This window comes from Schistocerca americana, chromosome 2 (assembly GCF_021461395.2).
Source record: "Schistocerca americana isolate TAMUIC-IGC-003095 chromosome 2, iqSchAmer2.1, whole genome shotgun sequence".
Taxonomy (NCBI): Eukaryota; Metazoa; Arthropoda; class Insecta; order Orthoptera; family Acrididae; genus Schistocerca; species Schistocerca americana.
The window spans coordinates 251,402,744-251,424,865 of NC_060120.1; positions in this window are offsets into that span (position 1 = coordinate 251,402,744).

Genomic DNA, 22,122 nt, shown 5'->3' on the forward strand with positions numbered 1-22,122 from the left:
GTAAGCCTAGGGACCGATGACCTCAGTAGTTTGGTCCCATGGAACCATACCACAAATTTCCAAATTTAATTTTGTGTTCAGGCCTTCTTTCATGACAAAGATTCAAGATACAGTTTTTTAATTGGTAACAATAATACTACAGTAAAATTACATGGCAATTATTTACATAAGACATTTTTGTAACTTAAGGTGTTTCATGAACTTGTTGCAATTGAATTTGGAGTGAGCTAAGAGGTGGTTTTTGACTGAGGTATTGTAACAAGTTGTAAAGCCATTTGCTCCTCTTCTTTGTAAATACCTTTTGATTATTTCCATAATTCAATTCCATAGTTTTGTAGCCATAATTTTTGTAATTTCAAAGATGACCACTTTCTCTAGGAAAAACTTGTCAGTTGACCGATTGTTCAATTTAGAAAATTTCATATAATTAACAATATCCACACACCAGTTAGTGCACATCAATACGGGGTGCACCCACTCTTCGCCTTTGACAGCTTGAACTCTTCTGGGGACACTTTTTGTGAGAGGTCTGAACGTGTGTGGAAGAATGGCAGCTCGTGCTGCCACAAGAGCCAAAAGCAGAGAAAGTAGTGGTGTTCTGAGGTTTGGAGCAAGTCAACATTATAACTTTCCAGAAATGTGTTCTATTGGGTTCAGATCATGACCCCAGGCAGTCTATTTCATTTCAGAAATGTTGTCCACAAGTCATTGCCTCACAGATGGTGGCTCATGACAGTGCATTATTGGTCACCATCTCTGATCTGTTCCTCTTCTGTACACTGTAAAATGTGTCTGTATCCTTCCACATTTAGTGTTTTCTTAAGCAAATAAGGGAACCACACCCTAATAATGGAAACAACATCATTGTAAAACACCATCTCCTCAGTCAGTATTGGCACTGCAAACAATGGCAAGGTAACATTCTCCAAACCCAAACCCTTCCAACAGATTGTCACAGGATGCAGTGTTATTCATCAGTCCAAATCACTCATTTCCAGTAGTGTCACTCTTTGCACCACCTCAAGTGTTGCTCAGAACTGAAAGCAGAAATGTGTGACTTATGAGGAGCTGCTTGATCATTGTTCCCCATTCTTTTTATCTCTCTAAGCACACGCATTATTTTATCTGGACTTCTGGTAACACTTTGGAATTTGAGTAATTCCTTCCACTGATTTTGTGCGATTTTTTTACAACCACGCTCCATAATGCTTAGTGTCCCTGTCCGCAAATACACAAGGTGTGCCTGGTCGTGGTTTAGCTACACTTGTCACTTCACATGTCCACTTCAAAGTCACAACACCAAAAGCCGACTTCGGCCGCTTTAAAAGATTTGAAATGTCCCTGACAAATTTGTTATTCAGGTGACATCCAATTGCTAATCCACATTCAAAGTCATTTAGCTCTCCTGACTGACCCATTCTACTGCTGCTGCTCCTTTAGTACTTGTGGGTCCAACTCTCATGATATCTAGTGGTGAATTCCACACTACATAGGGGTTTCCAGATTCTTTTGATCAGATAGTGAAATCCTACAATTTAGTCAATTTCCCATTTATCCAACCAATAAGAAAACAGGCTTAGTTTTTTGTTCATCATACATACAAATAATTTCAAAAAAGGTTTCCTGACACTTGAATCTATACTCGATGTTAACAAATTTCTCTTCAGAAACGCTTTCCTTGCCATAGCCAATCTATATTTTATATCCTCCCGACTTCGACAATCATCAGCTATTTTGCTTCCCAGATAGCAAAACTCATTTACTATTTTAAGTGTCTCATTTCCTAATCTAATACCCTCAGCATCACCTGATTTAATTCGACTGCATTCCATTATCCTCATTTTGCTTTTGTTGATGTTCATCTTATATCCTCCTTTCAAGACACTGTCCGTTCTGTTCAGCTGCTCTTCCAAGTCCTTTGCTCTCTCTGGCAGAATTACAATGTTGTTGGCAAACCTCAAAGTTTTTATTTCTTCTCCGTGGATTTTAATTCCAACTCTAAATTTTTCTCTTGTTTCCTTTACTGCTTGTTCAGTATAGAGATTGAATAACATCATGGATAGGCTACAACCCAATCTCACTCCCTTCTCAACCATTGCTTCCCTTTTATGCCCCTCAATTCTGTTTCTGTAAAATTGTAAATAGCCTTTTGCTCCCTGTATTTTACCCCTGCCACCTTTAGAATTGGAAAGAGTATTCCATTCAACATTGTCAAAAGCTTTCTCTAAGTCTACAAATGCTAGAAACATAGGTGTGCATTTCCTTAACCTGTCTTCTGTGAGTAGTCATAGGGTCAGTGTTGCCTCACTTGTTCCCACATATCCCTGGAATTCAAACTGATCTTCCCAGAGGTCGGCATGTATGAATTTTTCCGTACTTCTGTAAAGGAGTCATGTTAGTATTTTGTAGCTGTGACTTATTTAAACTGATAGTTTGGTAGTTTTCACACCAGTCAGCACCTGCTCTCTTTGGAACTGGGATTATTATATTCTTCTTGAAGTCTGAGGGTATTTTGTCATGGCTGGCTCTCCCAAACCTACCAGTGGCACTAACAGACTGTTGTCTGCTCTCACGCTAACAGACTGTTGTCTACTCTCATGGCCTTGTTTGGACAACATTTATATAACAGAAATACTGTGTCAAAAAAAGTAACACACTAATTGACGTGGCAATAAAGGAATTGGCCTAATCAATGACAGCTGTGTATCCAGATATACTAAGGTAAGTTGTGAATTTTATTTTTTTAATCTTTTGTGCATGTGAAGAACATTTAGCAGAAATGATTTCTTTAGAACCAAAGTTGGAATCAGAACTACTGAGACATAGTGAGGAAGTGTCTCACATGGGGGACTTAAATGTAACAATCAAGAAGGAAGGTGAATAATTTGAACCAACAGAACTGAGGGAGGCGGACCAAATAAAAAAGATGAGGAAGTGTGAGACCCAGCAGGCGAGAGAATGTCAAGGACAGAAATTATGTTGGCAAGGATATATCAGTTCTTGGAATATTTTCGGAACCAAACTGCACATCATCTAACAAATTTGGAACAACACATTAAATCATTACACAGTTAATTGCACATTCTCATAACTAAATTGGTTATGTGGAGCAAAAGAATCTTCATTGTAGAATCAAAATTGAAAGAAATAAAATCTAATCTCAGAAGTTAAACAAAAAATTGGAACTAATAGGAAGAAAAAACATTGCTTTCAAAATTATTCATACAGTAATTCAAAAGGCCAATGAGAATCTAGAAAATCTAAAATATCTGGTATTGAAACATATGTCGACATGAATTTGGCAGCTACCAAAGTCAATTTTGATGAGAAAGTAAAAGTGGTTTGTCAGAATGCAAACTCAAATGAAGTAGCCAGTAAAAATATTACATCCAACTTAGACAGAAGTATTTCTGTACTTATTAAAAAAAGCTGAAGACCTTGTGCTGAGCACAAGTCAACCACCATCTCTGTGAGCACTAACTTATTTGACTTTCTCTCAGTGTGCTCTTGTTCAGCCATGTTGTGTGTCATTTTTTTTTTTTTATTTGACATGATCTTTGTGTAAAAAGTCTTCATTAATGAACTGTTTATTATTTAACAGTATGTGTCTAGTACTTCCGACGATGCTGTAGTTTTGGAGTGCTCACATGTGCATCATGTCGCATTGACTTTCACAGAGATCATTATCATTTGTGTGAACAATATTTCCCATAACCAGTGCTTCCCTGTCGTATCTCAAATGGACATCGCATGCAAACCTATATATTCGAGGGTGCTACAGTGTGTCGTCACAAGTACATCGGACACCACTTTCAACTAAGCACTTATAGTTCCATATGCCACCTTCACATCCCCAAGTTGGGTTCCACAGCACCTCCCCTCCACCCCACTCTCAGTCAACGGCAGCCATTCTTCTGGGCACTTCAGGCTGTAGTGCAACAAATGCCCAGCTCATGGTGATCAAACAGGAACCTGGAGTCTTGATCCCACTTCAGACTGTGCAGCATGCAAGAATCTAACTCTTCCAACCTGTGTCGTTTTATCCACCTTCAGGCAGTGCCACCCCGTCCACTCAGTTCAAGCATTCCAGACTCCTCCATGTTACAATGCCCGTGGCTGTTCATACTGCACTGGTCGTGTCATCTGTGCCATCCACATTCGCACCCATGTCATCTGTACCTGCTATGATGTGTGATGTCCCAAAGGGCCCTCACTACTTCTGAGACGTTGGGCACTGTACCATTGTTGCATACTGTCCTCACTCTGTCAAGTGTGTTGCACTTTTCTAGTGCACGGTTTTGTGTTCTGGTACTGGCTTAAGTCACCCCACCTGGCTCCTTCCCTTTAACAAGGATAGCCCTCTCACATGGTTTGCCCTTCAGGACTCTATTCTGGACATTAGTGGCATCACAAGTGATGATGCATGCTTTGTGTGCCTCATTGGACACTTACACATTGATATGGAACTTGTCACCAATATCATCCAGACCCCCGCCCCCTCCTCCAGCACCTTAATGTGAGGCAGTTCATTGTTGAACGTCTTTCTCACTCACTGTAGGAAGTGCTACATTAGGTAATTTAAATGGAATAAATTGGTGACATGATGCCCTCCCACCTCTGGTGTCACCTACATGCCATTGTCGATCCTAACAGCCTGCTGGACACTAAGACCATTTGGATCATCAAGATTCCATATGACATCCAGCTGCAGCTCTTATCTTTGCAGAATTATTGAAACATAGACTTCGACATGCTTCCTAATTAACATCAGCATGGATGTATTATCCCGCCATCTTGTCCTGGCCTGGTAAAGTACGTGCAGCTAATAATTCAGCTCTCAAAGTCCACGGCACTGCTGTGCTACAGCCTCAGCTCAGTCCTAACCTGCAGTTCCGATGGATCATCCATTTGGTGGTTGTTGAGAGTCCTGTTCTCGGAACTGGCTTCCTTAAACAATTCGGCCTCTGGCCAGACATCCCGTGTGCTGCACTGCTGCATCATACCACTGGCGCACATACACTAGATTCCTTCATTCCACTGGCTACAGCCCGCATGTCTCGCTGTGACTCGCTTGTCCATCCATCATCTGAATATATACAGGGTGTTTCAAAAAGGACTTAACAACTTTAAAAATTCATATAAATTTATTGAAAGAAAATATAGAACTGGGTTTAGTGTGATTTTGTAGGGAAGCACATCAAGGTTTTTTTTTTTTTTTTTTTTTTTTTTTTTTTTTTTTTTTTTTTTTTTTTACCTTAAACTAAAGAAGTTGTATGTGGCTTCTTGTTGTTTATCCCGCCCACATCGCATCGGAAGTCAATTTCTTCCCAAACTCGCTGTAGCATTGCTGGTGTAACTCGCTCAGTGGCGGCGTAAATTCTTGCTCTAAGTGCAGGTAGAGAAGCCACACTGGAGGTACAAACACAGTATCATTGATGAATTCCCATAAAAAAGAGATCGCGTGTTGTCCGATCTGGGGAATGTGGAGGCCATGCGATTGGCACATCACAGCCAATCCATTGACTGAGAAAATCCTGGACATCAGCCAGTTAGTGGGATGGTGCACCATCTTGCATGAAGTAAACATTTCGTTCTTGGTCATCCTCGTCGATCTGTGATTTCAAAAATTGTTGTAACATATCCAGGTTCACTATCCCATTGATGGTTCTCTCATGGAAAAAAAGGGGCCGTACACTTTGTTCTTGCTCAGTGCATGAAATACGTTCAGTTTAGGGCTATCACGAACTTGTTGCAATGATTGATGTGGATTTTTACTGCCTCAAATCCTACAGTTGTGTGTGTTAACCTTGCCACTTAAATGAATAGTCGACTCATCAGAAAAGGGTGGGAGTGATTGACTTGTCATGTCTGTGGCACAGCAGTGTGTGTCATCAGCCGAAGTTTCTGCTGGCAGTATTGTGGTGGGAAGAACTGCTGCAACCGACACTGCTGTAACCGACACTGTACACTGAACTGCTGTAACCGACTTCGATTATTCAAACCAAAACACATAGCTAGCACGCTCGGGTCCAATGAAGCAGCCATCTTCAATCCAACTGCCACTAGCGCTCCTTACGGTGCAATTCGGCACTAAGGAACTACACGAGACAAAACTTGATGTATTTCCCTACAAATTGACTCTACAATCACCTCTGTAAGTACTATGAATTGATTTATATGAATTTTCAAAGTTGTTAAGTCCTTTTTGAAACACTCTGTACTTCTGACAATTCAGCTCACCAAATACCTCACAGAACTCTTACTCTATTGTCGTGACATTGGCGTCTTTCACGCCAGGAACAGCACGACCTGCCAGCTGGCATGGCAGCTTCCGACAACCTGACATGTGCATATCCTGTGGTCGATGCTCTTCCCACCACAATACTGCCAGCAGAAACTTTGGCTGATGACACACACTGCTGTGCCACAGACATGACAAGTCAATCACTCTTTGTGTATCAGTTTTGCATGTGACACTCCCATCCCCTATTTACGCCTCATGGCTGTTTCAAATGGTACCTGCCATAGGTTAAACTAAAAAAGTGCTCCATTCCAAGGCCACTGTGCAGGGACTTTTAGACACAAGTATAGTCCACCCCTCTTCTAAATGGTCTTCACCTACCCACCTGGTTCCTAAAAAGGACAGTATGTACAGGTTTTCCACACTTCCAAGACTTGGCGCAGCAGCTGTACGGCACCTGTATTTAGCAAGGCTTACCATTAAATCCCTATTCATGCTAATGATATCCCAAAATGAGCCATCCTACACCATTCAGCCTTTTCAAATATTATTTCATGCATTACAGATTGAAAAATGCTACCCAATCCTGGCTGCACTTTATTCATTCTCTATCTTTCCCGCTACCATTCTGCTGTGCATATCTGGACGACATCCTTATTGTTTCCTCTTCCAATGACAAACACAAGAAACTCGTGTGTTACAAGTCCTCACAGACAATGGTGTCAAAATAAATCATGATAAAAGTGAACTTTGCCATGCTAAAGTGAAACCCTCCTTGGTCATGATATTACTGCTGAGAGAATTTTCCCAGCTTCCGATTATGTTGCCTTCATCTCCAACCTTCCAATACCTGAAACCTTCTGTGATCTTTGAGTGTTTAAGTGCATGGTAAACTTTTTCAGGCCCTGTACACCCCATGCCGCCTCACCTGAGGCCCCCTCTCTTGGACACTTTATCAGGTGAGAACACTTTCAGATCACATAGAGTGAACTGGTCTAAAGCTATTTTACAAGCTTTTGAAAATCTCAAGGTCACACTCTCCAATGTTGTAACTCTCACAAACCCTGTCACCAATGCGCGCCTCTCTGCCATGGATGCTAGTTACTCCTCTACGAGTGCCATGCTTCAGCAACATATATGTGACATCTCACAGCCTCTTTGCTTCTCCTGCAAGAAACTGTAATCCTCCCAGTGCAAATGGCATGCTTTTGACAGAGTTATGCAGCATTTATGAGGCAGTGAAATACTTCTGAGAAGACATTGAAGGCTGCGAGGCTACCATCTTTACGGACCACTGCCCCCTATAGATGCATTGTGTAACTGTGCTACTGACCTCCCCCTCATCATTTTCGACATATGGACCTTATTTCTCAGTGCACTACAGGTGTCCGTTACATCAAATGTGCTGACAAAGTCATTGCAGACTACATGTAGAGCATTAATTCCACTATTTCATCCCTTGACCTGTACAAGCTGGCTGGCTTGCTGTAACAAGACCTCACTGTACAGAATTTGTTACAAGACTCGATTTACGTCCCTTATAGTGGAATCCTATCTGCATCAGCCACTTCATTGTTTGGTGGCACTTTTTCCACCAGGCCACATCCCATACTTCCTTCTGGCCTGCAGCACAGTGTCTTGAAAGCCATCCATGGCCTGGCCCATCTGGGTATCAGAGCACCAGGTACTTGCTTACTGAGCGCTTTGTTTGCCCGAATGTCAAAAGTGACTGCCACACCTCTGTACAGGCTTGCATTCATGCATTCCCTGCCAATGTAGAAAGGTCAGTTGACATGCACTGCCCTCTCTTGGGAGTTTTGATATTCTAAAAGAACGTTTTCACCATGTATATCTTGACCTGGTTGGTCCCTATCTCCTTCGGAAGGTTTCAAAAACATTCTTTCTGTGATCGACTCATCTAGTAGGTAGGTGGAGGCCAACATATCGGCCAGCTCGGTAGCCCATGCTTTTGTTGACACCTGGCTGGCCTCCTTCAGCTGCCTACCATCGGTCACTACGGATCCAGGCGCAATTAGAATTGCTCTTTCTCACTAAATTCTGTAATCTATGTGGCGTTGCCAAGTTCGCTACCTTCGCCTACCATCCACAAAGTAATGGCCTCATGGAACACTGAAAGTGGCACTCATTTGTAATTGTAGTGACTCGGCAGAAGGTTGCTGTGGGTCATCTTGTGCATACGTACTACCGTCAGAGAGGATCTTCAATCATATTCAGCTGAGGTACTGTATGGCGAACCTCCCGCCCTACCCACACTAGGTGAGTGTGCTCTGTGGCAACAGTCAGCTCAGTAGGAGTCAACCACCACTCCTGTGAGGAATAACTTCTTTGACTTACTCTCAGTGTGCTCTTGTTCAGCCATGTTGTGTGTAATTTTTGTATCCAGTACGATCTTTCTGTAAAAAGACTCCATTAATAATGCGTTGATTAATTAACAATGTGTCTCTAGTACTTACAACTATGGCGTAGTGTTGCAATACCCACAACCTTAAAAATGACATACTTTGTAGAAAACTTGTTAACAATACTGATGCGATGTGTTGTGACATTCCAGTGAAAAACATTTCTGATGAAGGTAGTTTGCAACTAATTGATACTTTACAACAATATAAAGGCAAGTTTGTACCTAATATGAGTGACAGTATGAAAGCTGCTTTTGTCAAAAAAGAATTTAGGAGGTGAAGCATCCTAATGGGCTAATCAAAATTTATCTGTGAATACAGAAACTGAGCAGGTCAGAATAAAAAGTGAATTTCTGGATGGGCCACATTATATGGAGGGACATGGTAGAATGAAACATTTCGGCAAATACCAGATAAAGAAGTTAGCATACTTAAACAAACCATTTGATGAATTGACACAGAGAGATATTTTCAAAAGGAATTTTGCCAACTAAAATACAATGGGACTTAGTTAGATGACACAACAGATCAGTTTTTGAATACACAGATAAACTAGACAAACTTACGTGAAAAATAAGTACACAATACCACTACAGTCACAGTCACTTACAAAGGGAGGTAATAAAATGCTAACCGTAACAGATGGTGACACAATTATTAAAGTGATACTAATCTTCATTCACGGCACCACAATAATATTAACATTAATAATTTTCAACCGAGGGGTCACTACAGAAATGGCCGGCACAGAAATCTGAATAGTGACTTTGACAACAGAAATAGTAGTTGGCATGTACCCAATGACACAAGGAGACAAGGTAATGCATCTACTCAGGAAATAAATAACTAGCATGCACTGCATTGTCAGCCTGCAAAGTAGGGATGGATAAACCGAATAGTAAATGGACCAATAATAACATTACACACCATAAAGATTCCTGTCGAGTAATTAGTAACTATTTTAAAGATGTGTACTATCCTATCAATATAATGTTGGTTGAAAAAGAGGTTGTCAACCAGTCAAACTGAAGGATGAAGATAAGAAAATGAACACATATATATTACACATATTCATAATTGCGAATACAGGCCACCATCAGCCGTAGAGTGGAATGACGACAATGAAAATTTGTGCTGGACCAGGAATCAAACCCGGATTTTCCACTTATTATGATCCTTACTATTTGGCTATCCTCATGATTCATGGTCAGACCCAAACTTGCATATGCCACCAACCATGCATCTAAAACCTTTAGTCATACATCCATGATGTATATTCCTGTGTAGGTAAGGCGTTTTACTTGAAAGTCACTTGCCCAGTGCACGCATAAATATGTTAGTGCAGTTCCTGTTTTATTCTGGATTACGATGCAAAGCTCCTTTGGGCAAGCAAGTGCTCTACCAACTGCCCACACCTGCTCATAAAAAGCAAAGTCCCTGAGCTCAAATCTCAGACTGGACTCAGTTTTTAACTGCTAGGAAGTTTCATATCAGCACACACACTGCTGCAGAACGAAAATTTCATTCTGGAATCATCCTCCAGACTCTGGCTAAGCCAAGTCATTGCTGCATCCACCCTGTTAATGATTAAGGTAAACCACCTCAACATTATCAACATTATTTAATATCCTTTCATTTAAAAGTGCTAGTCCCACAAGTTTCACAGGAGAACTTCTGTGAAGTCTGGAAGGTAGGAGACAAGGTACTGGTGGAAGTAAAGCTGTGAGGATGGGTTGTGACTGTGCTTTGGTAGCTCAGTTGGTAGAGCACTTGCCTGTAAAATGCAAAGATCCTAAGCTTGAATCTTGGTCTGGCACTCATATTTAATCTACAAAGAAGTTTTCCCTTGCAGTTCTTACAAAAAGATACCTTTAATACCTGAATCCAGGAAGTACACTGTTTTTCTTTACAGTGTTACCAATATTGTGTAGTACCTTTTGTTTTAACTCAGGTGTAGAAAAATTTATTAGTGCATTAGATCATATACCGGGACAGAACATTCTGTCTAAATTAACAGTTTATGTTGATGACATTTTTGGTAAGTGGCAAGACTGGAATGAATACAATGAATTTCTGAGACAAGTCTGTGAAAAACTTATCCAAGGATGAATGACAATGTAAATGTAAATTTGTGGTACTTGAGTTAAAATTTTTAGGACATGTGATTACTAAAAAAGGAATTTTGGCAGATTCGTGGAAAATTACAAATATTTCAGACTTACCAGCTCCACATAACAAAAAACAATTGATACCATTTTACAGTTTATGTGGTTTTTACAGAAAATTCATAAGTTGGCAATAGACGTGCACCCTCTGTTAGTAATTTTCTCAGGAAGAACTGTTTGGGTATGGGGAAAAAAATGTCAAGAGGCTTTTGGAAACATCAAGAAGAAATTCAATGACCAAAATTTATTGCATAGCCCTGGCTAAGTTTACTGTTTTGTTTATTTATTGACAGTAATGATGTTGGTTTGGGTCCAGAATTATTACAGGAAAGAGAAATTGATTGTATTGTATGGTATTGTATTTTTTATTGGTCCTGTTGTCTACATAGCAGCATATGCATAAGACACTGGACAAGTCAAGTTATGAATATACAGGCTGAAAGTCATTTCAAGGCATAAATATTTAAGGTTACAATAATACACTTTACACATAAGTATTTATATGACACATTTCATAAATTTAAATATTCTTCAATGGTGTAAAAGCAGTGATGCTGTAAATAAGACTTTAGAGATTTTCCAAATGTATTGACCTCAGTGATAGCTTTTATGTTTTCAGGAAGTTTGTTATAAAGCTTAACTCCCATGTGAAAAGTACCTTTTTTGCACAGTGCTGTGCTGATTTGAGTCATATGTAAGTTTCTGTTTTGTCTGGTAAAGTGATCATGTATATCACAGTTTTTTTGTAGTCTCCAGTCCTTGCCTATTACATTTAATTTAAAGAACAAAAGGGTTTCCACAATGTATACACGTGGTAATGGAGGAATACCAGATGTCTTAAACTGGGGTTTACAAGAATCTCTAGGCTTGCACCCAAACAAGATTCTAATGACCCTTTTTGTAGTTTAAAAGTGCTATTAGCTGTTTTAGAGTTTCCCCAGAAGGTGACCCCATATCTAAGACGAGAATGAAAGTACGCATGATATGCATTCAATACTGTTTCCTCACAACAGCAAGATTTTAATGAACAAAGAAGGTAATATGTTTTGCTCAGTTCTGAATTGAGATATTCAATATGCTTATTCCATCTGATGTTACTCTGCAGCCAAAGTCCTAAGAATTTGGTTTCAGTATTGTTACCAACTGGTTCGTCATTGATAGAGACTGATGGGATAAACATGTCCTTGTTAGGAACATTGTGGAATTTTAGATCAATGGTTTTCTTACTGTTTATTACAAGCTGATTACTCTGTGCCCAGCTGCTAAGTTGTTTCGTGACCGTGTTTACTGTCTGCTGTAACTGTTCATCATCGTCTCCTTTTAGTAGAATCGTGGTGTCATCTGCAAATATGATTGTTTTGTGTGCATCAACATTTAAGCTTAGATCATTTATTTACAGAAGAAACAGAAGGGGTCCCATTACTGATCCTTGGGGTACACCACATTTAATTTGTTTATAGTCAGATAAGTGATTAGATACAGTTTTTAGTTCAATATTTGTGCACTTGATGCACACTGCCTGCTTACGATTAGTCAGGAAGGAACTGATCCACTTGTTGGACAGACCTCGAATACCATATCTTTCAAGCTTTGGTAGCAGAATTTTATGGTCCACCATGTCAAAACCTTTTGACAAGTCAATAAATACTCCTATTGTTTTCTGTTTTTTGTCGATCAGGTTTAGGATGGAATTGATGCACTCATAGACAGCAGTTGTCGTTGACCTCTTATTTCTGAATCCATGTTGTTCATTACATAGGATGCTGTTTGTATTTATAAATTTCATAAGTTTCTCATACATAACTTTTTCCAGTACTTTAGAGATGTAGGAGGAAATTGTGATGGGTCTGTAGTTATTTACTTTGTCTTTATCCCCTTTTTTTATATACAGGAATAACTTTTGATTGAGAAATTATTGACTGCAAAATTGCTTTCACAAGCAGAATGATTTTAAAATGTGAAAAATCTTAAACTGTTACTGAAAAGGAGTTATTAATATGTTGGGCATTTACAAAATTTAGAACTTATGCACTGGGGTGCAAGATAAAAGCACATTCAGATAACAAAGCCTTAAGGTATCTTCAGGAATGTAGACTTTGCCATAGTAGATTAACTTGATGGACAATGAAATTACAACAATTTGATTATGAGAAAAAAATATATTTAAGGCTCTGACAATGTTGTTGCAGATGCTCTGTCAAGAACACTAATAGGAGGAATTCATGTAACTTCTGATCATAGAGGAAAAAGAATTTAAGATGAAAAGTGTATATAATGGAAAAAATTATTAGATCCCAATTAGGAGAAATCAGAATCCAACTGGAGATTGGTAAAAAGCTTTTTAGGTAAAAAGATGTGTGAGAACAAATATTATAAGGTATTCAAAGGAACACTTTTTAGAAGAACCAATTTAAATTTTAATAATTGTAAACTACACTGTCAATAGGGGAAAGCAGAGAGACTAATTAAATACATATATGAAAGCTATGGTCAATGCTGTATGCAAAAACTACAGGGAAATTTTTATTTTATGATGCGGCTACAAAGCTCAGAAAAGAACTTGTAATGAGTGTCATTGAGTCAAGGTAAATAATAGGACATGTCAACCAGAAATGCAAAACATTATTCTGGAAAAACCTTTGGGTTTGGAGCTTTGTCAAAACGTGAAAGTGGGCACTGCTATATTGCTGTCATGGTAAATGTCTCATAAAGTTGTACCCTATCAGGAAAGCTACCAGCATTGAAATTATTTCAAAAATTTGCAAAGACTATTTCAGTAATGTAGGGTAACCAATAGTTACTTTATCAGGCAATGGATCACACTTTTTATCTAAGCACTGTAAATCATTTATAGAAAGATCTAAAATAAAACATGTTTTAATTTTTCTATGCAAACCCTCATCGACTACCACAGTCAGATATATGTGTGAAATTGGTTGTTTGTGTCGTATGTGTTGTAGTCATGAATGTCCTTCAGCAGACAGATGGTGTTAAACTGCTTAGTACTGAGAACAGGGTGGCAGAAAAAGATCATGGTGGGGTGGTTCTTCTCCACACAAGGCTCTATTTCAGTTCCAATGGAGCATTTCGACTTGCAACATAGTGTGTGCATTTGTGACTGTTTAATTCAAAGTGGTAAATCTGTTACGGCTGCCCTCTAAGTGTTTCATGTACCATAAAACTGGGTAATACCAATAATTTTTGGTTGTTTTTCACTGATACTTCCTATGTCATTAAAACCAAATTTACATAATTTTATATTTAAAATGTGTGACTCTTTCTAGTCCATCTGATAATAATAGAAAATCGAAACAAGTGAATACATAGTCAGTATGGGAAAGAAATTGCTGATACATATTAGTCAATGGTATGGTGTAATTCTGATCAAGAGTTTATTTTGCTTGATTATCAATGTTACACTTTTCCATAGGTTACATTGATAAAAATTTTACGTTTTTAAAAAAGTACAAACACTACTGTAGTTACAAAATAATTAAATATATGAAGAAGGCAAATCAAAAATTTTAACACATCAGATTTAAACACTTGTTTTATTACAATCAGTCCTACTCCACATCGCTAACATCAGTGTCAGAGGAAATAAACTTCCCTTATTGCAAGATACAGGCTTCATCTCTGTGACGATTTGTTCTCTTCGTATGTGTATTGTGTCTGCAACATTTGCGAATACAAAAAAGGTTGTGGCTCCTATGTTTCTTTTTCACATGAAATTAACTTCATAGAGTCCCAAACTTGTCTTCCTTATTATCTGACCAATGAAATGTCAAATTGTTTTTTTCCCTGGTAATGTAACAAGAACAACGGCACCACTCAGTAGCTGCTGTTCCTTTCCTTTTTTGATTGAAGTTGTTGCAATATAGTGCCTATATGTCAGCTCTGACTGACAAAATAAACTTCGCTGCCCTGTGCTGTAGAGTGAATAATAATATCTGTGATGGTTTAGTATGTGTCAAACATCTGGCTGGTGTAGACCGCAAAGTAATGCCGTCTAAAAATTAAGAAAGGAATTGTCTACCACGCTTTGTGTACCATTTATTGCATATGCATTCCCTCTGGTACCGCATTTGCTACAGTTGTGACCCCATCTACCACACTGTGTCATGATTTTGTGCAAATTTTCCGCTCAGGGTAGGTACTTGACAATGCTGCCATTGTTCACCTCACCACATCAATGACAGCCCTGAGGATATTTTGCAAACAGAGCCACAATGTGATACAAACATTCCGTGTGACAATAAACAAAATAGTTTGACCTGGACTAGAGGAATTTCAGTGCAGTGATTTAGACAGAAACAATGCCGAATGGAATAACGAATAATAGCACCCTGTTTGTCCTGCAACTGTTACCTTTTGTGCTCCTAATTTTTCCTCCGTTCTGGCTCCCTCACCTACCCGTGGACATCTGAACTTTTCCAGGGACTTTTCGAGCAACATTCTCCAGCCACAATGCTATACAGATGCTCCTAACGGCGCCTTTCCAACACATCAACAATAGACACTGTCAAATAATCCTGCCCTTATCTCATTTACTACTCTGATGTACAGAGAGCAGATTATGTTGGCCAATCCTGCCATGGTGTCTGAGTCTCAGTTCACAACATTTCCACACCGTTCGTTCCACTCAAAAGTGATCCCAGTGCATTGGACAGTGACATCACATTTGTTCCAGCCGTGCTTCATGTGTGGTGTATCACGTTTAGCCTAACTACCACCACACACCTCGCGTCCCACACCTTTGAGATGAATTATGTGTATGGTACTAACATGCCCTAGAGCATTTGCAACATTTGTCACTTCAAGATCCGTCTATATTGCAGCAACCCGTCTGATGTCACAGATGCGTCATGCATTTTCAACCTCTTGTATGCTGCTCATGGTGACGGGATGCATCCGTTTGAGTGACCGAGCATTATAGATCCCATGCTTGCTGCATTGGTTTTCGAGCCACACAATACCGTGTAGTGATGTCTGCGCCATCTGTGTCATGTGATTCCACGTTGCCATCAGACTGGCACTTCCAAGAGATCCAGCGCTCCTGTGCTGGCCACGTCAGTCAGTACCATGCTCTGACCAGTCCCATGGACAGTACCCACACCACGTGGCCTCATTTTCAACTGCTCCCATTCTGTACCGACATTCAACGAGTGTTTGATGTCCACCCACGGGATTATCGATGACGACGCAAGATTTATGACGTTACTCAGCCGTCTTGGCAATGACATGGACATAATCAGTGACTTATTCCTGGCAGAACCCTCTCACAACATGTACGAGACTATTAAGGCCTTGCTCCTCCAGTATCTCTCATGCTTCCTGGAATAGAAACTACAAGTAGTTATGCATGAACAAACCCTCAGAGACAACCCGCCATCCTCACTTTGGCGATGCCTACAGATGCAGGTCGATCTTACACAGACGCCTAACCACATGCTCTACGCTCTGGCTATTGAAACGTCCCACGCACATCCAGACTACAATGCTGTTGCACAAGGATGACCTCCTTGATGCCAGGCTTCACCTCATGGACCCAATTCACACCCTGTTGCAGCATTGTACTCTCATCAACAGCTACTCTGACATCAGCAAGGCCATCGCCCCACTTGGCTATGAGGCAACCAAGGCTAACTGACTACCCCAAGCTGGCCTGAGCTTCCCCACTTGCTATCGGCTGCCACCACTGACTTTGCTCCATGCAGCCACAACATGTCTGAGGCCAACCAACTCCAGCCAATCTGGCGCAGGCCACTTCCACCACCATGCTGCACAACCTTCACAGTACTGATGGACAACAACCACTGAACTATGCAGCGAATACACTCACCTTCCCAGTCCACTGCCCCCGTTCCCCCAGGCACTGCTTACAAACAGATGCCACTTCAGAGAACAATGTCACCTGCCTCCGTCCCTTCAACAGCCTAGGGATACTGTTGGTTCCTTAGCAGATTTGGACAGGAGGCTAGCATCTGCAGCGCACCTTGTGCTTACTCAAATGAGCACAGTGGCCTGCTGTAGGTGCTCCAGGCTGCTCTAGAACAACAAGACGCCTTAATCAACCGCACCTGCACATTTCTGCCACATCATGTCGCCCTTCCGACAGCTCACATTTATTTGTTTAAGACTATCTGATGCAAACCTGCTTCCTCGTCGACACAGCTGTTGACGTCAATATCCTCCCGCCAACTTGAGCGCCGACTACTCTCTCACCATAATTGCTCCAATTACATGCCACGAGCGACACTCATTGCGATCGCCACCACCGCCTCAGTCACTTTGGACTTGGAGGTGGAGAGTGACGTGCACTGGACCTTCCTCTCACTGAGATGGTAGAGCCGGTTCTGGGAGAAGACTTTCTGCGTCACTGTCATCTGCTTCCTGACCTCGTCTGTAGTTCATTATTATGCAGTTCATTATCATTGGAGTTATCAGCGAAGCTCTCCACAAACATTTCTGTCCATCTCCTACCTCTTCATCACACAGAGATACCTCTCTGGACCTCCTCCTAAAGTGCTCAGTGCTCTTCGGCGAATTTAACTCTTTGATGTCCAACTGTTCTTCGCTACACACTGTGTATGACATCACAAGACACAAAAATGTGATCTTCGTCAGTGCATTGCTGACATTGCAACATCACTTAACGTTTTCAAGTACAACCTTGCTGTCCTATAACATTCGCAACAGCCACACCACATGTCTGCCTCTTCCGAGGACGCCAACATACTTCCAGAGCCAATTGGCAAGGAATCCGCTCAGGTTAATGAAGTGCTGTATCCAACTTCAGTGCGCAATTTTGACAGTGCACCCGCTGCTCTGCCCAGTGAGCCTGCTCTAAAACATGGCGTCTTTCTGGCCACAGTCATGCACCCTACTATCAGACCACATGCAGTTATGCCGTTTGCAATGCTACTGTTCATCATATAAACTCTACACTCAGTCCACCTGTCTGACGTAGACCTCGATGCCTCCCTCCCCACAGACATAGAGTGGCGTTTACTGCTGAGGACAAACTAGTGGAGGCAGGTTGAAAAATGGCTCTGAGCACTATGGGACTTAACTTCTGAGGTCATCAGTTCCCTAGAACTTAGAACTACTTAAACCTAACTAATCTAAGGACATCACACACATGCATGCCCGAGGCAGGATTCGAACCTGTGACCGCAGCGGTCGCGCGGTTCCAGATTGTAGCGCCTAGAACCGCTCGGCCACTCCGGCCGGCCCCTTAGTATAACAGCGGACACGAGTGACCTTGCTATTGTTGACATGTTACAACAGTAGGTAGCTGGCATACCCCAGCCATTGCAGTTTTTCTCTCGTAAACTTTCAGACACACAACATAGATGGTCAACATTTGGCCATGAGCTACTCGCCATCTATAAGACAACCAGCCACTTTCGAGAAGAGGTAGCGGGCAGACCTCTTGCTCTTTACACAGATCACTGTTCCCTGGCTGATGTGTTATGGAATCCACTCCACCAGGCATTTTCGATACCCCGATTTCATTTCACAATTCATGACTGATGTGCGCTACATCAAAGGTGCTGGAACATTGTTAGAGGCTATTTGTTGCACATTGCTTCTTCCTCTGCCCAGCTCAATTATGACTGGATCGCCGAAGCGCAAGACTCGGATCCAGACTCACAGAACGTCCTTCATGACATGGACATAAGCCTCAAACTTAAGCAACAGACCTTCCCTGGCTTCATCAAACCAGTTTGGTGCGATGTGTACCATGACTGCGTCCAACCAGTCGTCCAGAAACCTTTTCGTAAACAAATCTTCGATCTCATCTACAATCCCACACACCTTAGGGTATGGTCCTTTGTACGATTAATGACAGAACAATCATGTGGCCCCACATGCAGATAGATTGCGTCGAATGGACCAGAGTGTGCTTCCCATGCCAACAGAGCAAAACAGGCCGCCACACTCAACCCTCCCCCCCTCCTCCCCCCCCCCCCCCCCCAAGGTAAATTTCCGATCCCAAAGGGGAGTTTCCAACACGTGCACTTGGACATAATATGACCACTTCCAGTCTTGGATGGACAGCGTTACATTATGTCACTGATTGATAGAGTTGTGCGATGGGTCCATGCCATATCTGCTGCTGATATATCCGTTGAGACTGTTGCCAAAGTTTTCGTCAACACACGGATCGGACATTTCGGTTGCCCTTTGTTTGTTACTGCTGACAAAGACAGACAATTTGAGTTCTCTCTATTCAATGATCTGAGTCATTTTCAGCTTCCATTGTTTCCATACCACTATGTCTCAATCGCAGTCAAATAGTCTCATTGTAAGATGGCAGTGCATGTTAAAAGCAGCGCTAATATGCCATTCTGAATCAAAGACAGACGCCCTTCCCTGGGTATTGCTTGGTACTCACATCACCCATAAGGAAGGCTTCGATGCATCTTTAGCTGAGACCCTGTATCACGAGGCATTCTCTCTTCCCGCCAATTCCGTCCCCAACCGATTGTGATCTGCCAAATCTCATCGCCCATGTCAGACGCCACATACAGAACCTGCATATACCCCCTTCCCCATCACATCATGCAACGCCACGGGTCTTTGTCCATAAAGATCTGCTCACCTATTTTCATGTGAAGCTATGCATCAACACAACGAAACCAGCCCTGCATCTGCCATATACAGGCCCTCATAAAGCGGCACAGACACATTCGACATCATGATTGGCGGCAAACGATTGACAGTGTCTGTTAATAGATTGAAACTGGCTTGGACCTTCGCAGAACGGTCTCAGCAGCCGCCATTTAACCCTCCTCCTGGGCAACTGTCTTCTAGCTCTTTCACAAAGCAGCTCAACCGGATTTTCTCCCCGAGGATGTATCTGTGACACTCATCGACGAAAACCTGCTCGTCTTTGTGTAGCACGAAGCAGGAGATCTGGGGAGAGCACGATTTCACACCGTTTCCACCACACCTCGCCTATACTGGTGGATGTGGACACGTTGGGATTGATGTCCCGAGTCACTACTGAGGACTCCTCATCATAACTGCCCTGGTTTACAGTGTGGCTGTCCCTGCTACAGTCAACAATAGAACTACACCATCGGGCACCCCAACCTCGATGCCCACTGCTGGGGCTGCTACTGACAACAGTGCACCTGTACTACCTACTTCCCACTATGGAAATGCCCTCTGGCCTCTTGCCCGCCTCAGAGGCTACAAGATCTCCGGCAGCACTGTGGCCGTTGCCCACCACAGATCAACACTGACACCTCACCACCTCACAACTCTTCCCCCTCTCCTGTGCTCTGGGGAGGGGGGTAGGGGCTCTGTGGCGACATAGCGACTATATGTCGCCTCTGGCTGACAAAACAAACATCGCTGCCCTGTGCAGTAGAGTAAACAATAATATCTGTTGCAGTTTAGTATGTATCGATCCTGTGATAGTTGTAGACCATGATGTAATCCTGTCCAGCAAGTAAAGTAAGGATTTGTCTAGCACACTCCGTGTACCATTTATTACATATCCACTCCCGCTGGTACCGCATTTCCTACAAAGTTGAAATGGTAGCTTCAAGGGAGAAGTGACATAAATCTAGCAATTTGAAGCCTGAGTTACTTGTTTCCAGCATATTTTAATCTTCTTGTGACGCCGCATTTCCGTTGCTATCCTCCGTATCACTGGTAAACAAATCCTTAACTACAATGCCTTTTCCAGATGGTACAGTCAGTCACTTTGCACAGCGGACAGATGTACTTATATTTGGGTCACCAACTCGGGATAGCTGGAGATGTTCTTCAAAGGATGCAGTTCGCTGCTAACGTCATTCTCATTTTGTGGAATCTGACGCAACATTTCTTCAGGATAGAAAGGCACAATTTCAATTTTTGTAAACCCTGATATTATATTCGTCGCGAAATTCGTACTTATATTCACGAAAGTTCCTTTCAACAGTTTAGGAAATGCTGACTTCTGCATCACTTCTCTGTTGGATTTCTTTCACTCATCTAACACGCGTCGCCCTGCCATCTTTAAGGGGCGAAAGAATGCCACGCCAAGAGGCTCGCAAAGGTGGAGGTAGGGGGACAAATCTAATGTCATATTCGTCGCAACAGTTGATGAGAGGTGACTGGGTAACTTATCTCCGATCATAATCTTGGGTCCTTGCAATTTCTTGGCATAGGGCAACACAATTTTCTTGTACCATGATTCAAACATGTTAAGATCGAAGTATCATACAGGTGCTTACTTTTGTAAACAGTAAATCGGGGTGCAATGTTCCATCTGCAGCTACTGCCATCATATAACACTGATACTAGTTTTACATGCGTCTAAAATTCTCTTCGGATGCTTCACTCCTCTTTTGACAAGCACGTTCACCTATCCAGGGCGTCGGAAAAATTTGTTTCATCTTAGTTAATTACATTAGAGCCATGATCCCCATCCAACGTTTCCCAAAGATTATCGTAATATTCCTTTATTATGTCCTTCGAAACAGCTACTCCAACTCTTTTCGTGTTCTCTCCAGTTCTCACAGTCTATTTCGAGTTTTTTCTCAGAAATTCACGAACCCACTTTAATCCTGGATGATTGTCTTTAAATGTCTTTTCCATTTTCCCTGCGTGGTTAAAGTAACCTCTTATGACGTTATGTTCATCCATGCACCTCAGTGGAAAACCTCACTAGGCACATATCAATAAACCCTCAACAGGCGTTTTCTCTTCTCCCCTGTTTAAGGCTGTTGGTGCACCCACCTTGTGTTTATACTTATTCTATAATTTGTCGTTAAGGGTTGTCTGAGGTACAACAAACTCTTGTTATGCTCTCCCGATGCCCCTTTTCCCCTGACGCACGCCCTTTACCACATTTTCCAGGAAAATGGAGTGGTATTTGCACCTTCCACTGGACCCAAGCAACTTGACATATGTTCTCACCATGATCATTAGTACCCTATAACAAGACAACTTCCCATATAAGCCCTATAACTTCACAGTAGTATTACTTAGAAATTTATGTAAATATTCATATGATACCCAACTAACTAAGGAATAGTTAACGATATTTACTTTATTTGCACAGGCTATGAAGCTCTTCAACTGAAGTTTTTTTTACATGGAATAGACTGTTTCTCACAACATTTACTAGCTGATTGTAGGTGAACTGAACGAATTCTTGTCGTTGAATCAAGTAAACAGTTATGGTATCTTTGATAATACACCGCGCACAGGCTCCATTACTGTCGCAGTTTCGCAGGAGAGCTCGACTTTCAAATTACAGGCCAAATAATCGCTATTGCCTCCTATATCAATA